This window comes from Sciurus vulgaris, assembly GCF_902686455.1.
Source record: "Sciurus vulgaris genome assembly, chromosome: 17".
NCBI lineage: Eukaryota > Metazoa > Chordata > Mammalia > Rodentia > Sciuridae > Sciurus > Sciurus vulgaris.
In genome coordinates, this window is record NC_136478.1 from 33,209,322 (window position 1) to 33,232,933 (window position 23,612).

The window sequence follows — 23,612 nt, forward strand, 5'->3', positions numbered from 1 at the left end:
TGCAAACCCCCTGGCCTTCCAGAACAGAGACGGAGCTCAGATGGTACCTACGTCACAGAGCCCCGACCCTCTTTGAGAGCAATTGTCTCCATGACTCCTATTAAATGTGAACAGCTCCGGATTCTTATAAAGTAATGTCAGTTATAGAACAATACCCGCCTGCCAGACAAGACACATTAGAGGAGCGAGGCGGGTGGCGTGGGGGTGGGGGGAGAGACGCCCCCCCACCAACCCTCGGAATACAATGCACCAGCTGCACATTAATAAATATGTAATGTTTGATTAGAAATATGTATAGTATTTTTTCCTCCCCAAATGCCGGCTCGCCCTCAGGCGGAAGACGGGATCTGGCCCACACTGACGGGTTTCTTTCTTGCTTGCTTTGAAAATACAAACTCCAATGTTTTCCTGTCCCAGCTGTTTCCCATTGTTGCTGTTTATCAGCTTGAAGGATGAACAGTGGAATAAAAAAACACGCTCGCATTTCAAATGTGCCAGTCAGTCAGTCCATTGTTCAAAGAAGAAAGCTTAATTGTCTGTGCTGGCAAACTTCTTTTTGGTGAATGTCCAGGTTTTAAGAACAGCTAATTCAGCTGTGCAATTTGTTTAATACATGCAGAGAAAAAGCATATAAAATCACACGTTTTTCTGGGGGAAAAAATTAATTAAGGGGAAAAGAGAAATTTTGGAAAAGAACGAGTCACATATTGAAGTTCTCCAACTTGCCCCCGCTGAGCACAAGTTTCTGAATCCTCTACTAAAGTCTCAGCTCTCTCTCTCGGGACCCTCTGGAGAGTCCCACCCGGTGCTTGAGCCAATGGCAAGGGCTGCAGAGGCGACCTGGCCCAGGCAGCAGCATCCCCACTGGGACCGCCCCCAACCTTGCTTTCCCTGCTGATCACACCGGCTTGAACAGCCCTGCTTTCTAGGAGTGAAGTACTGACTGAGCCAGCAATCCCTTGGGACTTGTCTGAAAGGTTTATTCTGGAGCCTTCTCAGATGTAAAACTCCGGTGACAGTGTTCCTATGCATAAGGTTAGGTATGCTCAAAGCAGACAAGGTTCCGTCCCAGCCACTGGCCTGGGCACCCCCACAAAGCCCCACCTAACTCCAGGGGAACATGGGGTCTGTGGTGGCCTCCTGAGCCTGTTGGGAGACGCCATCCATCCCCACCTCCCGAAAGTGCCAGAAATGTGGTTTACACAGGGCACAGTCGTCTGTGTGGGATCGAATGTGCTCTGCTTCCCTCGCAAAGGAACCTGGTCCCAGGAGATTCCCATGTGGAAGCTGGCTGCTTGGGTCAAGGAGAGTGACTTTGGGCCTCATTAGTAGGAAGAGGCTTGGTGTCCCTTCCTGATTCGAGTGACCAAAAAAATGTAGACGGCTGCTATTCCAGCCTTATCTGTGGGGAGGAAGGGAAATCAGGCACGATGGAGCTGAAGGAGCACCCAGGCCCTGGGCAGACCCGAGTGGGCTGCAGGTTCGAGGCCGCTTCACAGTTTACCCTAAGACCACGGGACCCCCGTCTCAATCTCGCGCTCTCCCAGGTTTTACCTCCACAATGTTTTCCTCTTACTAGAAAGACACCACACAGCCAAAGCTACCTCAGGCCAGTTTGTGACAATGTCTCATTGCTGCCAGGTCCCTGAGTCATCCACAGTGGGCTAGTCACCGTCACCCGCTGTGGTCCGGATCAACGTCACCTCTGCCCAGAAGAGAAGGAGCAGCTCCAGAGGTGAACCTCTGCCCAGCATCCGCACTGCTGAGTGACAGCATGAAGGCCCACAGCCCGTCCCTAAGTCCGTCCACCTAAGCTGGGTGAAGAGAGCCCCAGGGGAGTGAGGTTACCTAAGGCTGTTCTAGTCAACTTCTTAACCACTGTGGCCAAAATGCCTCACAAAAGAAGCTTAGAGGAGAAGTTTATTGGGGGCTCACAATGTCAGAGGGCTCAGTCCACAGATGGTTGACTACATGGCTCTGGACCCAAGGTGAGGCATCACAGGAGGGAGGAAGAGCCCAGCAAAGGAGTGCTGTCAAGGAAGGGGAGCAGCAAAGGAGGAGGAGGAGGAGGAGGAGGTGGAGGAGGAAGAGAAGGAAGAGGAGGAGGAGGAGGAAAAGAAAGAGGAGGAGGAGGAGGGAGAGAAGGAGGAGGAGAAGGAGGAGGAGGAGGAGGAGGAGGAGGAGGAGGAGGAGGAGGAAGAGAAGGAAGAGGAGGAGGAGGAGGAGGAGGAGGAGGAAGAAGAGGAGGAGGAGGAGGAGGAGGAAGAGAAGGAAGAGGAGGAGGAGGAGGAGGAGGAGGAGGAAGAGAAGGAAGAGGAGGAGGAGGAGGAGGAGGAGGAGGAAGAGAAGGAAGAAGAGGAGGAGGAGGAGGAGGAGGAGGAGGGAGAGAAGGAAGAGGAGGAGGAGGAGGAGGAGGAGGAGGAAGAGAAGGAAGAAGAGGAGGAGGAGGAGGAGGAGGAGGAGGGAGAGAAGGAAGAGAAGGAAGAGGAGGAGGAGGAGGAGGAGGAGGGAGAGAAGGAAGAGGAGGAGGAGGAGGAGGAGGAGGGAGAGAAGGAGGAGGAGGAGGAGGAGGGAGAGAAGGAGGAGGAGGAGGAGGAGGAGGAGGAGAAGGGGCCGCAGGCAGATGCGCTCTTCTCGGACAGGCACGCACTGGCGCACCTCTTCCAGCCACGCCCCACCTGCCTACAGTCACCACCCAGTCCATTCAAACCAGACAGAGTAGGTCACATCTTATATGTGATCTTCTCACCTCTGAATATCCCTGCACTGACCGGAGATTCTGGGGACACCTCATACCCAATCACAAGTTTCCCCAGTTCCTGGACCAGCACCCTCCTACCGGCTCAGGACTGTCCAGGGCAGCTCTGTGGGCTGCTGTAACCCGAGGCCTGGCCCTCAGGATGACCCTGGAGCCCCTATTTCCCGACTCTTCATAGCAATGACCTCCAGTGCCACCCCTCTAGACCAGCCAGACTCGTCAGCTCCCCCTCATGAGAGCAGAGAACACACGTGATGGCCCATCCTAGGGGCCAATTTGGCTGGAATAAGGCAAATCTGGAAACATGGTAAAGCGTCACCGTGGGTGTGGCTGTGTGGATGCTTCCAGAAGAGATTTACTTGTGATTCTGGGTGGACCAGGTGGGGAAGATCCACCCTCAGTATGGGCGGGCACCATCCAACTTTCCAGAAACCAAAAAGAACAAACAGAATATAAATAGGTTTTTTTCTCCAAGAGCTGGGCCAGAGTCTCTGCTGCCTTGGACATTACAATTCCACACCCTGCCATCTTTGGACTTCAGGGTTTCTGGCCCCAGGTTCTTAGGCTTTCTGTCTTGATGGAGAGTTAGTGTCAGTTTTCCTCATTCTGAGGTCGTCAGACTTGAACAGAGTCTGGCATTCCAGGGTCTCCAGCCTGGGGACAACCTGCCGTGATAGGTCTTAGGGGCCATCACCAATGAAGGCCTGATACATCCATATTCATGTTCCGTTGGTTCTGTCTCCCTGGAAACCTCCACAAACACAACACAGGAGGAACAAATGGGAGCACAGTTAACTTTCTACCAAACCTACGAACACAGCTACAGCTAGGCCTGCCCTTGACCTGTCCTGCCATAAGCCAGTCCTGACACCCTACCTTTGAGCCCAGTCCTCGTGCATCCCAAGGCAATCCCTGCACCCATCACCCCCACTTGCCTGTATCTTCAACCTCGCCTCTTCCCCGCTGGGCCCTGCATCTCCAAGAAACATACCGCAGTCTCTTCTGACTCAAAAACAAATGTGCAAAATGACGGGGACTGCCCGTCTGCCTCTTTCCGCTCCAAATCCCTGAAGAGTCGTACTTTTAAGAGAAAAAATTGGATCTATAACAAGCAGGAATTTGTCCACAATTCCTGGAAGATGGGAAGCAGGTGCAGTGAGTTCGCAGGATGGAAGGAATCCACAGCCTGCCCACCTTAGCCAGAGCCACAGGGAAATGAGACAAGACACAAAGTAACATGTGCTCAGAGCAGACAACCCTGAAGCCCAGTGGGCAGAGCCCTCAGAGGAGAGGCTGGGAAAATAACCGTGCTCAGGTGGGTTTTCCTTGAGCCCATGGAACCCTCACCTGTCCCTGCACAAACCCAGGCGGTGGGAGCCTCCAACCCAGGTCAAACCCCAAGGTTCCCATGTTGAAGAAAGTGAACCCCCTTCTGTAGTCATTAGCTCCCAATGGTTGGCACAGTGGAAATACAGGCATCTCCACTCAGGATCAAGTAAGTGGTAAAAACATTTCTTTTTATCCCAGCCTAAAGATTCCTGTCTCAATGTAAATACAATTTCAGAAACCCTCCAGGCTCATTCACAATGGCAAAACAATAGATGATAGATAGATAGACAGACAGACAGACAGACAGACAGACAGATAGATAGATAGATAGATAAAATACCTAGAAATAAACCTGCCAAGCAATGTTCAGGTCCTATGTGAAGAAAACTATAAAAATTTACTGAGGGACATAAATGGGATGAATAAATGGAAAGGCACAGCCGGAGACCTGGATGGACACTCTCAATATTGTAAAGATGTCAAATCCCCTTGAATTAAGCTATAGATGCAATATCATCCCAATCACTGTCCCCACAAGATGTTTTATGGACCTGGAAAAGTCATGCTGAAATTCACCAGAAAGAGAAAATGTACAAGAATAACAAAGAAAATTTTTAAAAAAGGAAAATAATTGGGAATTTGTTCTACCAAATATTAAAGTAGACCATAGAGTATTTAAAAGAGCATGAAACTGAAGGATTAGACAAAGACACCAAAGAAGCAGAACAGGCCCCAAATGAAGGCATACACACACACATAGGGAAAAGTGGAAAACGGGAAGTTCCAGTGCATGAGACCCATGCGCGTAGCTTCCCATGCGAAAAAGAAGTCAGATCCCTACCTCACGTCATATGTAAAAACAAGCTCCTACTGGAACTAAATATAAAATATAAGAAGCTAAATATAAAAGATAAATCCAGAAAACTCTTAGAAGATAGTACTGCACAGGTGATTTTGAAATGATGTGCTTTTGAAATCATGTAATATAAAATTAATAATGCCTCCATGTGACATAGAAAATTTGAAATTCTCCCCCACAGTAAAACAAAGGATCAGGGTTGCATAGTTTTTAAAACTAACAGACTAAATGAACTGAAACTTCCACTTCTATGTGTGCCACATGGCGATTCCTCTTTAGCTTGCAAATGACCTCGTGTCCTTTACCATGACTGTGTGACCCAAGGGGTTGTTCCCCCATCACCACTTCCTGTGGTATATATTGTAACAAATAGTGTCACCTTCAATGTTAAAAATCTTGTGATTTATAATATCTTAGTCTTTAAACAATAAAACCCAAGCATTTATTAAAGACTAGCGGTGGTGCTAGAGTTTGTGCTCACACACACACACACACACACGCCCACCCCCTCCACACACACACACATCCATCACTCAGGGAAAGGGAAGGGGGTAGTTATTTTGAAGACCAAAGAGAACCACGATGGGCTGGTAATTCGGGGTGCACGCCCTGTAAAATGTCAGAAACATCGCTGAAAAACTTTCACTATCATTAGAGATGTGTGTGTGCCAAGAACATGAAGCTGCCACCGCCCACCTCGCGGAGAAAGTAGCCTGGACTCATGCCAGCTTTGAATGATGCAGCGTCTTTAGGGTGCTGTTGTTCTCCTCCGGGTCACCTGTCTGAAGCCCAACTGCTGTGAGTTGGGCAGATCACCGCTCCACCATCACCTGTCCCTGGAGCTCTGCCCTTGGCTGATGACCTGGATGGTAAACCCAACACGCAGCAAGGACAGCCCACAGCCAGTGACCGAGGGATCGAGGGTTACAAGTGACCTTGATCGGGCAGTGCAATGTGTGTTTCAGAGCACCCTACCTCCACCATGATTCAGACTAAGAGTGGGCTTCGCTAGAAGCCGACCTCGGGGCTCTCCGCTCTCCCTCTTCTTCTGTTTCATCCCCTCCCTTCCAAGTTCTTCTCCAAGGAAAACTTCCCGGATCCAGCGCAAGCTCCCCAGATCCCCATCGCAGGCTCTGCTGCTGAGACAGCTGCCCGGATACAGTTGGTACGGGAGCCATCCCAGGAAACAGACGGGGTGGGCTCCTGAAGGGGCCGGGCGGCTGTGAGTGGTGTCTGGTGGTGTCGCAGAACAGTCCAGGACATGCAGCAGCCCAGCTGCTGAGGCTGCCCCCTGTGGCACGCACAGGGCCCGGGAAGCAGGGGGAAGGGGCGCACAAGTGGCAGGAAAGAGCATGGGAGCAGAGGTTCTCACACTGGCTGGGACTGGATGCCCCCACGAACACCGCTGAGCAGATACCGCACGGGAAAGACATTTGAATGACAAAAACAAAACAAAACGAAACAAAAAAAAAAAAAAAACACATGCAAAGAGGTCCAACATCATTAGTCATCGAAGAAATGCACGTAGAGGGGGTAGGGAGGGCGGTTTCAATCAAAGCATGGCATGTGCCTGCCTGGAGATGTCACAGTTGAACTCATTCATTTCTACAATTAATGTGTTGATAAGTATAATAAAAACACAACGAGGTACTGCATGCATTACTAGAAGGGCTAAAGTTAAAAATCCTGACAATCCAAGAGATGACAAGAATATGGAACAACCAGAACCTGGACAACATTTCACCAATCTCTGATAAATTCCATGTACACTGACCTCATGACCCAGCAATTCCACGGCTACTTATCCAAAAGAAATGAAAACCTATGTCCACACAAAGTCCTGTAGTCAAGTGTTTGTGGCTGCGTTATTTATACCAGCCTACACTAGAAACAACCCCCAAATCTATTAATCGATGAATGGATGTGACACAGCCCTTCTTAGCAATCAAAAGAATGAACTCCTGACCTACAAAACAATACGAATGCAACTCAAAAGCACTATGGGAAGTGAAAGAAGCCAGACCCAATTTATATAATAATCAAGAAAATGCAGTGGTTTCCAAGAACAGAGGGTGGTAGGGAAGGTCATTGACTAAAAAGAGACACAAGGACATTTTTTTGGTTGCAGAGAATGTTTTATCTCTTGACTGACTGCTAAGTGATTGCAAATATTGTCAAAACTCAGTGAACTATACACTTTTTTTTGGGGGGTGCTGGGCACCCAACCCAGGACCTCACACACACTGAGCAAGCTCTTTACTGTTGAACTACATCTCCTCATTGAATTGGACACTTTTTTAAATGATGTGTATTATATGTTTTATATATAAATAAACCTGACAAAAATGCAAAATTTAATAAGCTATAACTACATGCCAGACTCCGAGTTGACACTCTTCGTATAAAGATATAATGACTTGATAGTTTCTTCTGCACAGTTCCAAACCCAGAACTGAAATCAGTGCATAAAGAAATGACAGGAAGCAAAAATCAGCTCAATGCAGTAGTCCTTCATCTTAGTCAATTTTCTGTGACTGTCGCAGAAGACCACAGGCTGGGTCATCTACAAAGAGAGGAAGTGTATTCTGGCTTACAGTTCTGGAGCCTGGGCAGGATCTGGCAAGGGTATTGCAACCTGGCAGATGAAAGGGCACAGGAGCAAGAGAGCCCACCCTGTAACCACCCACTCTACCAATAACTAAGCTACAGCAGTGGGAGACATTAAACCCCCGTAGCAACCCAATGACCTCTTATGGGCCCTATCTCCCAAAACCACCATGGCGGCAGTCAAATTTCAGTGCACGTTTCATAGTGGACCAACCAGACCATTGCATCCTCCCCAACACCTCTGTTGACTGTGATGAACTCATGTCGTCCCTCCCCACATAAGACATACAAGCCATGGTGGGCTGCTTCTCCCTCCACCTGACCCCCCAAGTGTTCCCCAGACCACTAAGACCAGCATCAACTGGGGATTTTAGAAATGCCAAATCTCACACCCCATTTCAGACAACTAGAATCAGAATCTGTATTTTAAGCAGATACCCAGATAGTTCCAATGACACATTCCCCAGATATATTTCTAATTCCCAGATACATTTCTACAATTCAAAGGTGAGTTTGACGAGCTCTGAACTAGTCACAAGCTCACTTCTGTCCCTACTACCCCATTGAGATTAGATGACGACCAAGTCAACTGTGCACATTCCCAAATCCATTTATGCCAGTATTCTTGAGTTTCTGTAATAATAACTAAATATGATTCTGTCAATGAAATATGAATGGCAAAAAATTTTGAAACTAATATGAATGTTTGTGGAAGATTCCATAATGGTACAGTTGTCCCCCTTATCTGAGTGTGGTATGTTCCAAGAACCCCAGTGAAGGCCTGAAACTAAGGATAGTCCAGAACCTTATAAATACTAGGTTTTTTCCCCCTATACCTATACATATATATATATATATATACCTATGACAAAGTTTAATTTATAAATCAGGTATAGTAAGAGATAAATAATAACTAATAATAAAATATAATGATTATAGCAATATACTATAAGGAAGTTATTCACGAGTTATGAATTATTTATTTCTGGAATTTTCCATTTAATGTTTTCAAACCAAAGTTGATCATGGGTAACTGAAACCACAGAAAGCAAAGCCACAGGAAGGTAGAATTTGCTTTACAAACTGCTGTGGAAATAAGCATGAGCAAGATGACTTTGCAAGTCTTTGTCACTCAACCTTTAGAAAGCTAAAATTGGATGTAGCCAATTCTACATTGTGGATGTGACAAAAGAGGAAGACAACACGGAGTTGTAACTGCTCTGCAATTCACTCCTCTCAGCTCTTCCAAGGGGACTTGATGGTGGAATTTCAAGGTCCATGTCTGAGACACAGGAATTATTTGTGGTCAGGTGCTATAGGCACAGACCCAGCCAGTTCTGGGCATTCTGTTTTTTTTTTTTTTTTTTTGGGAGGGTGCTGGGGATTGAACCCAGGGCCTTGTGCTTACAAGGCAAGCACTCTACTGACTGAGCTATCTCCCCAGCCCCTCAGTTCTGGGCATTCTGCAGGACTCTTCACTGACCACCTCTTGGCCAAACATCCATCCAACCTGGACAACAGTTTCATTTTGGGGAACCCCTGCCTTTAAGGCTCTTCCTCCCCAACCTCCCATTCTGTTCCTTCCCACCAGCTCTCTGCTCTGCGCCACACCTCTGAGCCTCTCACCAAAGCCAGCTTCTTTTGTGTTCTTTCACAAAGACCCTTGACCCTCAGCCACTCCAGGATCTGACATAGCAGACAGCAAACCCAGAGAAAGCTTAGCAGAAGATGGTGCCCAGGTCTTGGGAGGCTGCAAAGAGCCACAACAAACACATGACCTTTTATAGACTTTTGCTATGAGTCTCATGGTCCTGACTCACCTGATCTTTTTATCATGATCTTAACAATCATGTGGTCAATAAAAATTGTGACCCAGTGTATTCCTTTCCTTAGTTGCTATAACACATTTCAACAAACTTACTGGCTTAGAGCAGCAGAAATGTATTTTCATACAGTTCTATAAACTGTAAGTCTGAAATCAAGGTGTTGGCAAAACCATGTCTCTTCTGAGTCTCTGAGGGAAAATCTACTCCTTGTCTCTTCCCACTTTGGGTAGCTGCCCGCAGCCTTGGCATTCCTTGGCATTCCTTGGCATTCCTTGGCATTCCTTGGCCACGAACCCATGCCTTCTATCTTCATCTCCATTTTCACGTCACATTTTCTCCTGAATGTGTCTGTGGGTCTTCTTTTCTGTTTCTTCAAGTTAGGGTCCACCCTAGGCCAGGAATAGCATCACCTTGAGATCCTGATTTTAATTATATCTGTGAAGACCCTTATTCCAAAGAAGGTCATTTCTCAGTGTTGGGTGGATGTATTTTGGGGACCACTAACTAAACACAGTCTCTACTTTTGGAAAATGGACCTGGAACGATCAGCTTATCAATCCTGAGTTTCCACCCCTCCTCACTAACTGTTAATCATTTACATGAGGAATGTTCCCCAAAGTTTATGTGTTGAAGGCTTGGTCACCAATGTAGCAAAGTTCATAGGTGGGGCTTTTGGGAAGTAAATGGGTCATGAGGGTTCTAACCCCACCAAAGGATTAATCCATTTAATGGATTAATAATTTGAATGGACTACTTAGGAGATGGTGGAAACTGTAGGCAGGTGGAGCATGATGGGAGGAAGTGGGTTGTTGGAGGTGAGCCCTTGGGGTCTATATCTTTTCCTTGGCCCCTTCCTTACCCCATCCTCCCGCTCCTTCTGGACTGCCATGAGCTGAGCAGCTTTCCTCATGCCCTTCTACCATGATGTTTCAACCTTGGAGTCAGCCCAGTCATAACTGAACCTCTGAAACTTGAGCCAAAATAAACTTTTCATCCTCTAAGTTGTTCTTTTCAGGTATTTTGGTCACAGTGACAAAAAGCTAACTAACATTCCAGTCCATCAGGAAAAATCTCCATTTGACCTCAAGTCATTAGAAAGTCAATACCTGAGTTTCTTAATTGCAGGAAGGTCCCCGGTCCTCTGGTCTCCACACCCTGAGGAACAGGGGATGTTTTGTTCACTGGGGAAGGAAGATTCACCTGCCCCTCAAGACAACCCAGAAAAAAGCCAATGGCCTCCTTCAAAGGCAAAGCAGATTGACTTGTCATTTTCTGGCTGACACGATGTATCATTAGCAGCACAGGTAATCAGGGCTTTATCAGGATACAGGGAATGAAGTAGATGGGGGAGTGAACGACCCACTGTGTGCATGACACAGGAGTGAGGGGATTGGCTCTTCTCCCATCTCCATCAGCCCATCCTCCTTAATTTGATGTAGGCAATGGAGGCTCACTGACTCCTGCATGGTGTTTATGCAAATATATTCCCAAGTCCCTTCCTGCCAACGAGAACTCTTTCTACAGAGAACATTCCAGAACCAGTGCTGTTGGGGCCCATGGAACAAGAGATGCTCTTTGCTTCAATGAGCAGGGAAAGCTTCATGGAAGGAGAAAACAGACCCTTAAACTGAGCTTTGGAAGCATTCCCAAGCAGAGGAAATGGAATTGAACCAAGCAGAATAGAGGCGACATGTGGCCAAGCAAGGTCTAGGCCAAACATGATGCTCAGGCTAGTAGTAGGTAGAGCAGAGTGTGTTCAACAGGAGTCTGAGGTCACAACCAAGCCCCATAAGATGTGCTCAACTGAAGATGTCTGCTCCAGGAGGTGTGATGCACACCCGAGTCGGCCTGACCTGGCTGGAAACATGTCACTCAAGAGAGAGCAAGAAAACTGGAACTCATTGGGCCAAAGGAAGTTGATTTCTAAAGTTGCCTGGTATGTGGTGAATTGTTCTCCTCACATCCAAACAAAGACATGTTAGAGTCCTATCCTCCCGTACCTTAGAATGTGACTTGTTTGGAGAGAGGGTCTTTACTGGGGTAATCAAATTGAACTGGGGTCATTAGGATGGGACCCACTTCAGTATGACTGATGTTCTTATAAAAAGGGGAAATCTGGACACAGAGACAGACTTGCATGGAGGGAAAGACAGGAGAAGACGGCCACCCACAAGCCTCAGGGAAGCTGGACACAACCTTCCCTCACAGCCTCAGAGGGAGCCAGCCCTGCCGACATGGCTGAGGTCTTGATTGAGGATTTGTAGCCTCCAGAACCATGGACAATGCATTTCTGTGATTTAAACCATCTGCAGCTTCCGTGGCTCCCCCAGGTGAGGTAGAACTTCCACAGAGACACAGGCCACCCCTTCTTGCCCCACGGCAGCTAGAGCTCCCATGAGCTTCTCCTGAGTTCCCACCTGGGTTCTTGTAACTCCCAGACGTGACTCCGCATGCTCCGGCATGGAAAAAGCAGACGGTGACACCAGTAGACACATGGGACCCTCGGGAAGTGTGGCCCTGGGGGAAGAGGAAGGTTTGCTTGTTACTTTTGTTGGACATCTTTATAGCCATAATGGTCATATTTGTTGTTTTTAATAAACTTTTTCTATTTGGGGATAATTTTGGATTTACACAAGCGTTCCAAAGATAAATGAGTGCCCGTTTCCCCTGTGTCCAGTTTCCCCTGATGTTAACATCTCTTCAACGTGACCCTGATATGAGAGTCAAAGCCAAAACATTGACGTTGGCCCATTCCTGTTGCCTAACCTAGAGGCTTTATCTGGACTTCTCCAGTCTTGACACAAACGTCTTTTTCTGTTCCAGGACAACGTGGCATTAGCCATTAGGGCTCCTGGCTCTTTTGTGAGTTTCTCAGTCTTTCATACCCTTGACACTTTTGAAAGGTCTTGGTTAGAAATTTTGTAGAATGTTCCTCATTTGGGGTGTGTTTAATTTTTCTTGTGCCTGGACTGGAGCTGCAGGTTTGGGGGAAGAACAGCACAGAGGCAGAATGCCCTTCCATCACATCCATGAGGGTAGAGGAAGCCCACGATGTTCTTCTGGTGATGTTAACCTTGATCTATTGGACAAGGTGGTAGCTGCGAAACTTCTCCATGAGAGTTGCTATTTTTCCTCCACGTTTTTCAATCGTTGCATCATGGTGGGGTCTGTTGTTACGTACACTGTTCCTGTTGGAAGGGAGTCACTATGTTCAACCTCCAGTAGAGAGTCAAGCTCCTTCTCCCAGAACCAGGAACATCTGCAAAAGCATATTATTTGCAATTTTCTTTAAATTTTTTTTTTTTTTTTTTTTTTTTTTTTTACTTATTCAATCATTTATTCATCATGTGAACTCATGGGTATTTACTTTTTTCTTAGGGTTACAATCCAACACTGTGAATATTTATTTTGTTGCTCCAATTGTTCCAGCTTCAGTTATATTTGTTTTCAAAAATGGTTTTTAATGATGAAGACCTGCAGTCATTGAAGGAGCCTGTGATCAGGCATAGATTGCTTTGGATTATCAGAAATGATTCCCAAGCCTCGATCTTGCACATCAGAGGAGCAAGTGTCGGAGTGATGATGAGCTCAGGCCCTGGGAAGAGCAGTTCCGCCCCCGGGAGCCACGTGGCTGTGGACAAGGTCTACCTCTCAGTGCCTCAGCTGAAACCTTGACAAATGGGACAACTGGGCACTTGATAACACTTACTATGCCCACAATTAGGGAGAACTCACACAGTAAAGCGTCCAGAACACCACAGAGCACGTGGGGAGCTCTGGTCGTAGTTGGCTATGGTCGTCACTGGCATGCTGTGGCTGCAGGTCAGGTTTGGGGTCTCTGCACCCTCGCCTCAGCCTCCAGCCCTGGTTATCAGCGAGAGCGGGTGGGCCACACCTGGAGGAAGGGCAAGGCTGTGGGACGTCGGGGGCCTGACTTCCGGTTGCAGCCCACTTCTGGCCTTCCACTGGGGCGAGCCATGAGCCAGCTCCAGGCCTGTTTCCTCATGTGTGAGGAGGAGCCATGAGGCAGCTGCCCTGCCTTCCTCGGTGATACGTGAGTTGGAGATTTGAAACTGCGGCATTCAGGGAACATGGTGAAGTGGCTCCAGCTGGCCTGCAGAGTTGCCTCCCCAGGCAGAGGGGCTGAGCGCCTGTCCTCTCCCAGGCACTCTGGGCTGCTCTTTCAGGCTTCAGCCAGCTTGAAGACCCCTCCCTCCCTCAGCTATTCTGCCCCGAGGACCCCAAGCAGAAGCTAAGTAAAGTGACAGATCCCTGCCCCTGCCACTAATCCACTTGTCCTGTGGTTGGTATCTGCCTGGCCAGGGTGATAAAAATGGGGACACAGAAAAGGAGATGTTCCTCTAATACGCTTCATGAGCCTGCTCACTCTGTGCCCTTCCCCTGAAATATGTTCTGGGTGGTACTCCTTTTACGTCCTGGAAACGGAGGCCACAGTTAACCTCCTGAATTAACATGGGGAATAAGTTTCTGATGAGGACTCAGCCCAAGTCCAGACCTCCTCCTCCAGAATTCCACACTGCCCACCGTTGTACTACATCACCATCCCTCTGGGCTGGGGAAGAAGTCACAGGGAGAAGCAGGAGACCCCAGGAAGGAAATGTTTCTGTCTCTCTTCCACATCTGCTCTGCCCACACCTTGATCTTGTTCTTCAGAGGTAGCCTGGAACACTGGCCCAGAACCCCTCTGGAAATCCAAATCCTTCTTCAGGGCCCCCTCTTGCAAGAGGCCATATCCTAGATAGAACTTTGGATTCCCTCGGACCTGAGTTCAGATCCTGGTTCCATCGTGGCTTAGGAAGACATCTTGGATAAAATACTTACTTTGTAGGATGGAGGTACCAAAACCCACCTCTTAGGAATATCACAAAAACTAGCTGCATGTGTGCAAAGGATTTGGCCTTTGGTAAATGGTCAGAAGGTGGTAGCTTGCAAGGGTGTCACAAGTCAGTCTGTAATGTTCAATTCCTCCATTCAGCCACTCTTCATGATGGTCCTGGGTCCTGGGTTAGGATCTGAGGCCCAGGGCTTAGTAAAGCAGCAGGATGGTCCAGGAGCTGGGACTGGTACCTGTGTTGCCCTGCGAGCCCTAACCCGGAGGTCTTGATGGAGCCTGGGGCTCAGGATTCTTCCCTGACACAGCATTGCCTGAGCTGGCCTGAGGAGTGAGTGAGCAGGTGTGCATTGGCCTCACGGCCAGCATCTGAGCCCCTGGAGGAAGGCCTAGGTGGCCAGGGGAGGCAGTGGCCATCCATGGCCAGGTGAGTATTGGGAAATGGTCCAAGGACCAAGCCGGAAGCACTGCACTTAGGTTGGGGGAGGGGAGGCCACCCACAGGTGAACCCCTGGAACATTCCATCCCCTTCCACCCCAGCTGCCTGAGGGGTATCCCCGCGCTCCCTATTCATTACCTGACATAACTAATTGCCTGGTGACATTTCCCATATTATAGACAAATGTGAATTATGGGCCTGGCTGTTCCCCTTCTCGTCACCAGGAATCGGTTGATAAATATGTTTATTCGAGGTCAGCCTGGCCTCATCCATTAGAAATATTGTTTTTCTAAACATTACATTGATTTGATTTAACTCTAATCAATTTAAAATGGTTCTGACAATTAACAAAAGCTTCAAATATGACCTTAAAGTAATAGGATTCATTAGCTATGTTTAGGATTAAACTTACCCTAATAGGGCAATTTTTCTTCCAAGGGTATTTGGTAAGCGGCTAGTGGTCAGTCAAAATGAAATCAATTATTATAAATTATACAGTTAAAGTTGATTATGTATCCCCTGCTAATTTATATAAATAAGGGTCTCTGACAATGGGAGTAATTTATTAATAACTATCTCTCCCCCAGCCTGGGATCACACTTCGTGTTTCAGCTGCCAGAGCATCTGTAAGCCATGAAGTATTATTTTCCGGGGCTGCTCTCGATGTATGCTAATTAAACCCATAATTAATTGGAACAGTTATAGTTAAAGACACAATGCAGGCGCCCTTTGCCCTGTTGTTCATGACAGTCAACTCATTCAAAAGGCAATCTGATCAAAAATTCATATGCTAGCTCTGGCGCCCCGTAAGGAAGGCAATCGTCCTACAAAGAGCGCTGGAGACGAGACAGCTGGTGTGCTGGGGAGGGGTGACGTGCAGGCAGAACTCGTGTCTGGGTCCCCCACCCCCGCTGCCACCAGCCAGTGCCCCCGACGGGAAGGATATGGACTCTTAGAGTGGCAGAAGGGGATGTCTGGGCCGCAGTTCATGAACCGCTGGCCCACAGAGTGTTGAAGAAAAAGGTTGCCAGAAGTTTACGAATGGAGAACCCTCACTCCTCTCAGAAATTTCTGGTGTTGTCTGAAAAATCAGCATATCCTCAGCTTGTGCTCACACTTCTTGACCCACCCCAAATGCCTTCCCTTCCTTATGTTTCGGACTGCCCCATGTCGCAGTGAGCTGGACAGCCATGACCTAGGACACCTCATTTTCTAGGTGGAGAAACTGAGGCCCATGAAGAGATAGTCTTGTCAAGGAGCACAGAGTAGCCAGAGCCCAGGCAGCCTGTACCGGGCTGGTTCCACAGAGCATGAAGGTGCAATTGGCCCACAAGGAGGTGGACCTACCTGTGACCAGACACGACTATCCCTGATACATACCAGATGGGGCCTGGCAAGAGGAGACTGGCACAGTGACCCAAACCCAAGGCTCAGCAGGTCCTCAGACAGCGGGGTGGAGACAAACCAGCACCATTGCAGGGCGTATTCACCATTGGAAGCCACAGGCCACATCTGTCTGACCCCATGTTCCTCCAGTCAGGCTGGAGCTCAGAGGAAAATTCCTCTGTAGCACGTAGGAGACAGGCAAGGGACTTCTCCGGTGCCCTTCATGAGGGGCTTAGAAGAGACAAGTCCTGACAACTAAGACATCATGGGCACCAAAGAACATTCATCTTGGAAATGCCCTGAAAGATGTCCGGGCCCAAGCAGTTTTCCGTGATTCATCCCACCTTCCAACGAACATGGAAGCCCCAGAGTTGGGGTGCCCCATGCTGGAGGCTGAGGAGATAAGGCAACAGGGTCTTCACACTCTGGGAGCCTCGCTACTGGAAGTGGCAGATAGAAATAAAGACCAGGGGTGGCATCCCCTGAGTGGAGGTTACCTTGGAGATAAGGGTGGGTTGCGGGGAGTTTCAGAGATAAACTGGGATGTCCTGTGTGCACAGGAAAGTGCTTGGAGTAGCAGGAAAAGTCTTGGATCCCTTCCATCTTGTCACCTGAGGGAGGAAGTAGTAGGCAAGTGAGGAGGAGGGAGAGGTGGGGATGGTGCCGGTCTGAGACCTGGAAGGTGTTGGCAAGAGCTTGGGGAGCCGAGGAATGATGTGCTAAAATCAGGAGCTCGAGACAGTCCCTTCCAGGGCCACCACCTCTATCAGGCTTTGGAATCCTTGCAGCCCAAGAAGCCCAAGAAGGTCAGTGTTTGAGAAAGGCCACCTCTGCCATTTAGGGAAGGTCCAGTGTGCATTACAGGAGGAGGCCCACACTAGTGCCCCAGCTGCTCGGCACACAACGCTCCAGGGTGTGAATGGGCCCAGCCATGAGTAGGAGTCCCCATGTCTGGGTTCTAAGCCAGTTCTGCCTCTGATTTGCCTGCACCTCTGGGTGCAGACCTACCTCCCTAGGCCCCAGATTCTCCAGATTTAAACTGAAGGGATGAACCCCATCTGTGTTAGCCAGTTTTCTGTTACTGTGACAAAATACCTGAGATAATCAACTTAGTAAGGGAAACATTTATTTTGGCTCACAGTTTCACAGGTTTCAGTCCATGGTTGCTTGGCCCTATTACTTTAGGCCTGAGGTGGTAGAGCATATCATGGTAGAAGGGGCCTGTTCACCTCATGATAGCAGGGAAGCAAAGAGAGAAAGAGACTGATATCCCAATATCCTCTTCAAGGGCATGCCCCTGTGATCTAACTTCCTTCCACTAGAACCCATCTCATAAAGACTTCATCCCTTCCCAGTAGGACCATGAGCTGGGTAATGGGCCTTTAAAACATAAGTCTTTGGGGGACATTTCAGATCCAAACCATAACATTCCACTCCTGGTCCCCAACACTTTATGTCCATCTTAGAATGCAAAATGTATTCCATCTATCTTCGAGAGTTCCCAAAGTCATAGCAGTTCCAGCATGGCTCAAAAGTCCAAGTTCACAGTCTCCTCCAAGATCCAAGGCAAATGCTTAGCTGTGAGAACCTGTAAAAATCAAAAGAAAAAGTTACATGCCTCTGACACACAATGGGCACAGGGTGAACATTTTCATCCCAAAAGAGAGGAATAGGAGCACAGAAAGGGAGGCTCAGAGCAACCAAAATCCAGAGGGAAATCTCTAGTTCCTATAGCTCCCTGCGGTGTCGGGGTCCTGGGAGAGCTCCCCAGGCTGGGGCGACCCCGCCCCACATCCTTGCTGGCTGCAGCCCCCTGACCTCTCTCAGGATGGCTCTGCTCACTGCCTGCAGCTTCCCTCAGCAGACAATCCATGGTCCTGGCATCTCTAACTTCGGGGGTCTCCGCTGCAGCTGTAGCTTCACCCTCACATCTTCCCACATTGCCCTGTGGGGGGCTGCCTAAAGAAATTCCAACCCCAGCACACACTGCCCGACCTCCCAGGCCTTCCTGTGAAATCTCAGCGAGTACCACCATGACCCCCAACTCTTGCATTCCGCATTTCTGCAGAACCAGCATCGGGCAAATGATGCCAAGGTGTCCACCAGTACGGAAGTAGCCAGGCCCACTCGACCAAGGCCGTAGTGGCCTCTGTGGGCTTGGATGGCTGAACACCAAATGAAAGCTATTTGGAACCAGGTGTGGCAGTGTCCACTGAAGCTCAGTGTGTACCTGCATGGTGACCCAGCAGTTCCATTCACAGGAGAAATCACACGTGTGTGCACCAGAACACATGCCCAAGAACCACCACAGCAGAACCACCACACTCAGGGGCCCCCAAATGGAACAACCCAGATGTCCATTGGCAGGAGAGCTGATGACTTATGGTGTATCAGTGTCACAGAGCTCTGCTAGCAAGGAAGTAGTACTTTTGATAGATACAACATCCACAGCATGAATGGGAGTCACGACAAGCAGGGCAAGGTCTGTGGCTCCCTTTACGTGAAATCCAAAAGCTGGCAACATGAATCTGTGGTGACACAAGCCAAAATGGCAGTTATTGCAGGGTCAGGAGCATGACTGGACATCTGAGAGCAAAGGGAGCCTGTGGAGGTGCCAGGAAGTCCCCAAGGTCGATCTAACACAGCCCACAAGCGTGTACGGGTACGGACAAGCCCCGCACAGAGGATGGCTGCCACTTAGGATAAGAAGGCGCATCCCAGAAACAAAGGAAAGGAAGCTACACAGTTAGGGTCGCCAGGGCCTGGACTCCAGCCACAGTGGGATGGGTCCCCTTCTCACGGTTCTGCATAGGTGGGCCGCAGAGGGGCTGTCCGGCCAACCTCCCCAACCCACTCCCACCCAAAGGCCCTTTTTAGAGACAATGCCAGGTCTCTGGAGCCAGGTGGTCCTTGGTCAAGCCCGTGGCATTGCCTGGGGCTCGGCCTCCCCCTTGGGTAATGGAAGCGAGGTTCTCTGAAGGATGAGAGCACACAGAGGGCGTTCTTCCCCAGGGCCAGATGTTCTACAAATCAGGAAACTGAGGCCCAGCGAGCAGACGCCGTCTCTTCTGTCAAGCTTCTCATACTTCAGCCTTTGTGCTGGCTCTTCCTCTGTCCCCAGCATCTTCAAAGCCATTACGGCCTCCTGTCCCAAGCAGTCTATCCCACAATTCCTTCCTTTTCCCCGCTCAGGGTGTCCAGGTCCCACAGGCCTATCCGCGTGTGCCCAGCCCTTGTCCAAATCACCTTCTCCCTCACAGCTTCCTCCAGCACACAGCTGGCCTCAGCCCCGCTCCACTGTCCCTGCCACCTTTTACTCAGTCTGTCCTGGAACCTCCAGCTCCTGCGTCTGGGCTGGGAGTATGCAGTGCGTTTCCCTGGGGTGGGGGAGCCCTGCAGTCTCTCCTCTCCCTCCCCCGCAAAGAGGCAGGGCCAGCTCAGCTCCTGCCTTGAAGGCCTGGCCCTGGGGGAGCCAGTGTGCACTTCCTGAGCCCACAGGCTGTGAGCCCCATAGCACAGGTCTGGTTGCTGCTCACACTGGTGAGACCACCCAGCTCCTTTGGTCTGAGTTTCTCCACCAGCAAAATAAAACCCTCCATTCCCTCCCCCTGCAGGGTGAGGGAGGAGGCGTTAAGCTGTCTGCTGGGCAGCTACAGGGAGAGCTGAACACAGAGGAAGGGCAGAGTGGAAAGGCCCCAGGTGGTGCTGGCCTAGTGTTTTATACCAAACCAACTGGGACACAGTCCTCCTCCTCCTTCCCTGCCTCATAGTGACAGTCACGCTGGGCTGCCTCCCACTCCCCAATGTGATCCTGACACTTCATGCTGTTCCCTGCAGGATCCCCATCCTCAGAATGGCCCTCCTGATCTAGAGATAGCTTTGTGTTGACTGCAGCCATTGGCAGTGCCTGCCATGCTCACCCCTTGGGTGTGGTGAGTTCCTGCCTCACCCTGGGGTACCAGCTGCCATTCACTCCCTCCCTGGGGCCATAAAACCCACCTGATCTCCAGGAGCCCAGCCACGCCCCCTCCAGCCTGCCGTCCATTTTCCCAGACACAGCCCCTGCTTCCCAGAGTAGCCAGGACATGGGCTCTTTCAAAACATGAAAATGCACTTCTCTTTTGAACGACCTCCAAATTACCACTGCACACTCCCCAACACCTCCACCGTATTTGATTTACAGCTCACAAACTTTCTTGGGTCCATTATCTCCTTCTGATAAATGGTCCCTGCCCAGCCACCCTCCCTGCATGCCCTGTCATTCAATCAAATGCTGGTTTTAATTTGGATAACAGTGACAAGAGAAAAATAAAGACATAAAAACCATCTGCAGCCTCTGTAATCTCTGTAGTTAATGTACTCCCTGCTAACAAGTTTCTTGGTCCATTCACAAATATTTTTATAAACAAAATCAGGTCTATTAGGATACATTATGTTTTTAGATCCCACTTTTTTTCACCTTATATTGCATGAACATTTGCTCATGCCCTTAAGAAATGATGTTCTAGAAGAATTGTCAATGCTCCGTACTCCCAAGTCCAGCTAGGTCATCGTTTAGCAAAGTCTGGCATATTTAAGCTTCCAAGTTTGATCTTTTGATCAATATTTCTGCCTGGAATCTTATATGTGCTAATCTTGGACACACATAATCATTATTTCCTTAGAAAAAGTTCCTAGCAATACAAGTGCTGGCTACCTTAAGGTAGGTAAAATCTTAAGACTTTTAAAAATAGCACACATATATGGCACACCCATGTGACTCAGAATTTGTGTGTAATTGTCAAGAGGCAAGAGAGGCGGAGAAAGAACCAAGCCAAGAGCAGCCAGCAGTCGGAGGAATCCGAGCTCACTCCAGACCCAGGCACCACCACAATGCCACTTGGGGAGGGACCCACACAGCACCAAGGTCCTGAATGTCACAGTGAGATAGGACAGAGCAGACTCAGTCCCAGTTCCCTGTGTGAGAGATGGAGAAACTGAGAATGAGAGAGAGGTCACCTAGGAAGGTCGTGACTTCAGTTCTGGAATCTTTCTAACATAGCTCTGTCCTTCTTCAAGGTGAGTCCGGCCCAGAAGGAGCAGGCTAAGCCTTGGTGTGGAAGTTCTTCCCCTATATCCTGAGCAGAGCAGGAATGAGAGAGAGTTAATGGGTGCTGGGAGGCCTGCAGCCAGCCTCATGCAAGGAATAGCAGCCTCACCAACCTGCGGAAGCCCCTGTGATGGGCCAGGCCTCGTCCGATGGATTTGGTTCCATTGTCGCTTAATGCATGCCACAAAATGAGTGAAGATGGGTACCCTGGCTCTCTGAAAGTTCCTGTTCTCACTTGCACACAAAGCAGTTTATGCAGGTCTTCAACCAAAAGAAAGCTCCTTCTGGATTCCCTGAATGAAAAAGCCTCCTCGCCAAGGCAGGGGCTAGGGCAGGGGCTAGGGCAGTGGCTCTCAAGCCTCTGTGTGTACATGTGACCATCGGTGGGGGAAGGGAGGTGTTCAAAATGCAGATTCCAGGACCCGCCCTGAGAGGTTGGTGCCACGCCCCCCAGCCTGGGTCTCTAAAGCTCCCAGGATGATTCAGAGGCTCCCATGACGATCCACAGGTCACTCCAGAAACACTGACGACAGTGTGGCTGATCTTTATAGGGATCCTGATGAAGCAAGCTGTAGGAAAGTGAATGCAGTAGCTGTTAGGCTTGCAATGAGGAATGAGAACCTTTAAGGGGTGTGACTTCAGGGTCCTGTTATTTACCTACTTTCTTCCCCTGAAGCTATAGATTTGTAATTCATTTCTCTGCAGATCCCAGATAGAACTTCACACCTGACCTTTCTGCAGTCGCCCAGTAGATGGCACTAACTCATTCTAAATGCTGTTGGTAGAAGGCGACCAGAAGCTCAAGATAGATGGAGACAGAGACAAAGGGCAGTCAATTGTGGGAGAGGACAGTCACAAGCAGGAATGGACACCACTAACCAGCTGTCTTGAAAAGACACAGAGAAAGTTTAAGCCATCCTGCATATAATTTGTAATCTGCCATGTAGCCCTGATTGCCACATTTGCTTTTAAAAGTCACCTGCTGCTCCCCAAACCTGGGTCGGCTTTGCTAACTTACTTGGGAGCTGGGATATAGGGCATTGTCATAACCTACAATGACCACAAGATGGCGCTGCTGCATTCAGAAGGACAAGATGCTTAAGAGTAACTAACAATCTAAAGAGCACAACCTGAAAATAAGATCATGGAGGCAGAAGAGAGGTGGAAAGTGACATGTTGATTAGACTTGCAACTGTCTCTCAAATTCATGATTGCAATATTACCACTGCTGCTGCTGCTTCTGATGGTTACCATGTAGTGAGGGGTTTTGAGGGCCAGGCTCAAGCATTTTACATACATGGTTTCATTTAAAGTTCCTAAAAGCCTTATAGAGAAGTTCTACAATGTCTCCGCTTCTACGAGGAAATATTATGTGGGAAGCAGAGACTGGGACCTCTTGTGCTGTCTCAAAAGAAATGCAGACAGTGATCTAATTCTGGCCAGATCCACAATAGTGAATGGGGTGGCAGCTTCTATTCACAAAAGGCTGAACTCCTCCTTTCATTCAGCAAGTATTTGAGCACCTACTTTATGCCAGGCACTGATCAAGGTGAAAAGGAAAGAGAACTGAAGGCTTCTAGTGCAGAGCCTGCAACACCCACGTGGTCAGAGGGTAAGTGACATGGGAAACAAAGAATATCAGGTGCCTAAAAGTACTTGCAGGTACACTTGAGATAATGTCAGTGGCAAAGTGGAGCTGCTCCCAGGGCTCATGATCATTAAATTTTCAGCAATGTGTGGGCCAGTTCTTAAATGCATCCATTATTAAAATTAAGTTATATGAACATAAAATTAAATGTTATATTTAAACAAAGGTAGTAAATACTCAAAGTTCTTCACTTCCTAATTATTTTTACACTTAATTCTTTTATAAGTATTTTAGATAATGGTATTTTATACTTTACCATTATCTATGCCAAAGATAAGTTGTCCTGTAAAGGGTCACTTAGTAAATATTTTAGCTTGTCTCTGTCACATCCTCTGTATTCTGCCCTTATAAAGCAAAAGCAGCCACAGCAAGTGCATAAATGAATGGGCATGATTGTGTTCCAGTAAAATGTTTTGAAAATCTTAGACTGGGTTTGATCCACAGGCACCAGTTTGCAGATTCCTGGTCTGTGCTCAGGTACTTTAATGTACCAAATCTGTACAATGAAAACTCTGAACACGTTTGTTAATCCTACTGTGTCTCTTTTCCCAAAGATGTCACTTTGGTAGTTGCAACCAGCCATGGTGTGGGTACTTATACCATACAATCAACAAAGGCTACAAATCAGGGCTCCCTGCACCCTGAAACCTGATTGTCACACTTAGTAGCACCCCAAGGCTAATGGGCTTCAAGAACCTCTCTGAGGTGCTCCACCAGACAGACACCTGAAACTGTCTGTCCTGGAACAGCCCAGCCCACCTGTCAAGGGTGGCCTACAGGTAGAGTTTGGAAACGCATAGGAACAAAACAGCCTAAAGT

General features: G+C 48.6%; 1 protein-coding gene across 1 annotated transcript in view; it reads right to left on the reverse strand.

Moving 5' to 3' along the window:
- Positions 1 to 17,164: 17,164 nt before the first annotated feature.
- The window catches only part of CYLD (CYLD lysine 63 deubiquitinase), a 74,465-nt gene continuing 68,017 nt past the window's right edge, over positions 17,165 to 23,612 (reverse strand). The window contains exon 18 of the mRNA XM_079117286.1: positions 17,165 to 17,644. The gene's annotated coding sequence lies outside the window, so the exon portion shown is untranslated. The remainder of the gene's footprint in view (positions 17,645 to 23,612) is intronic.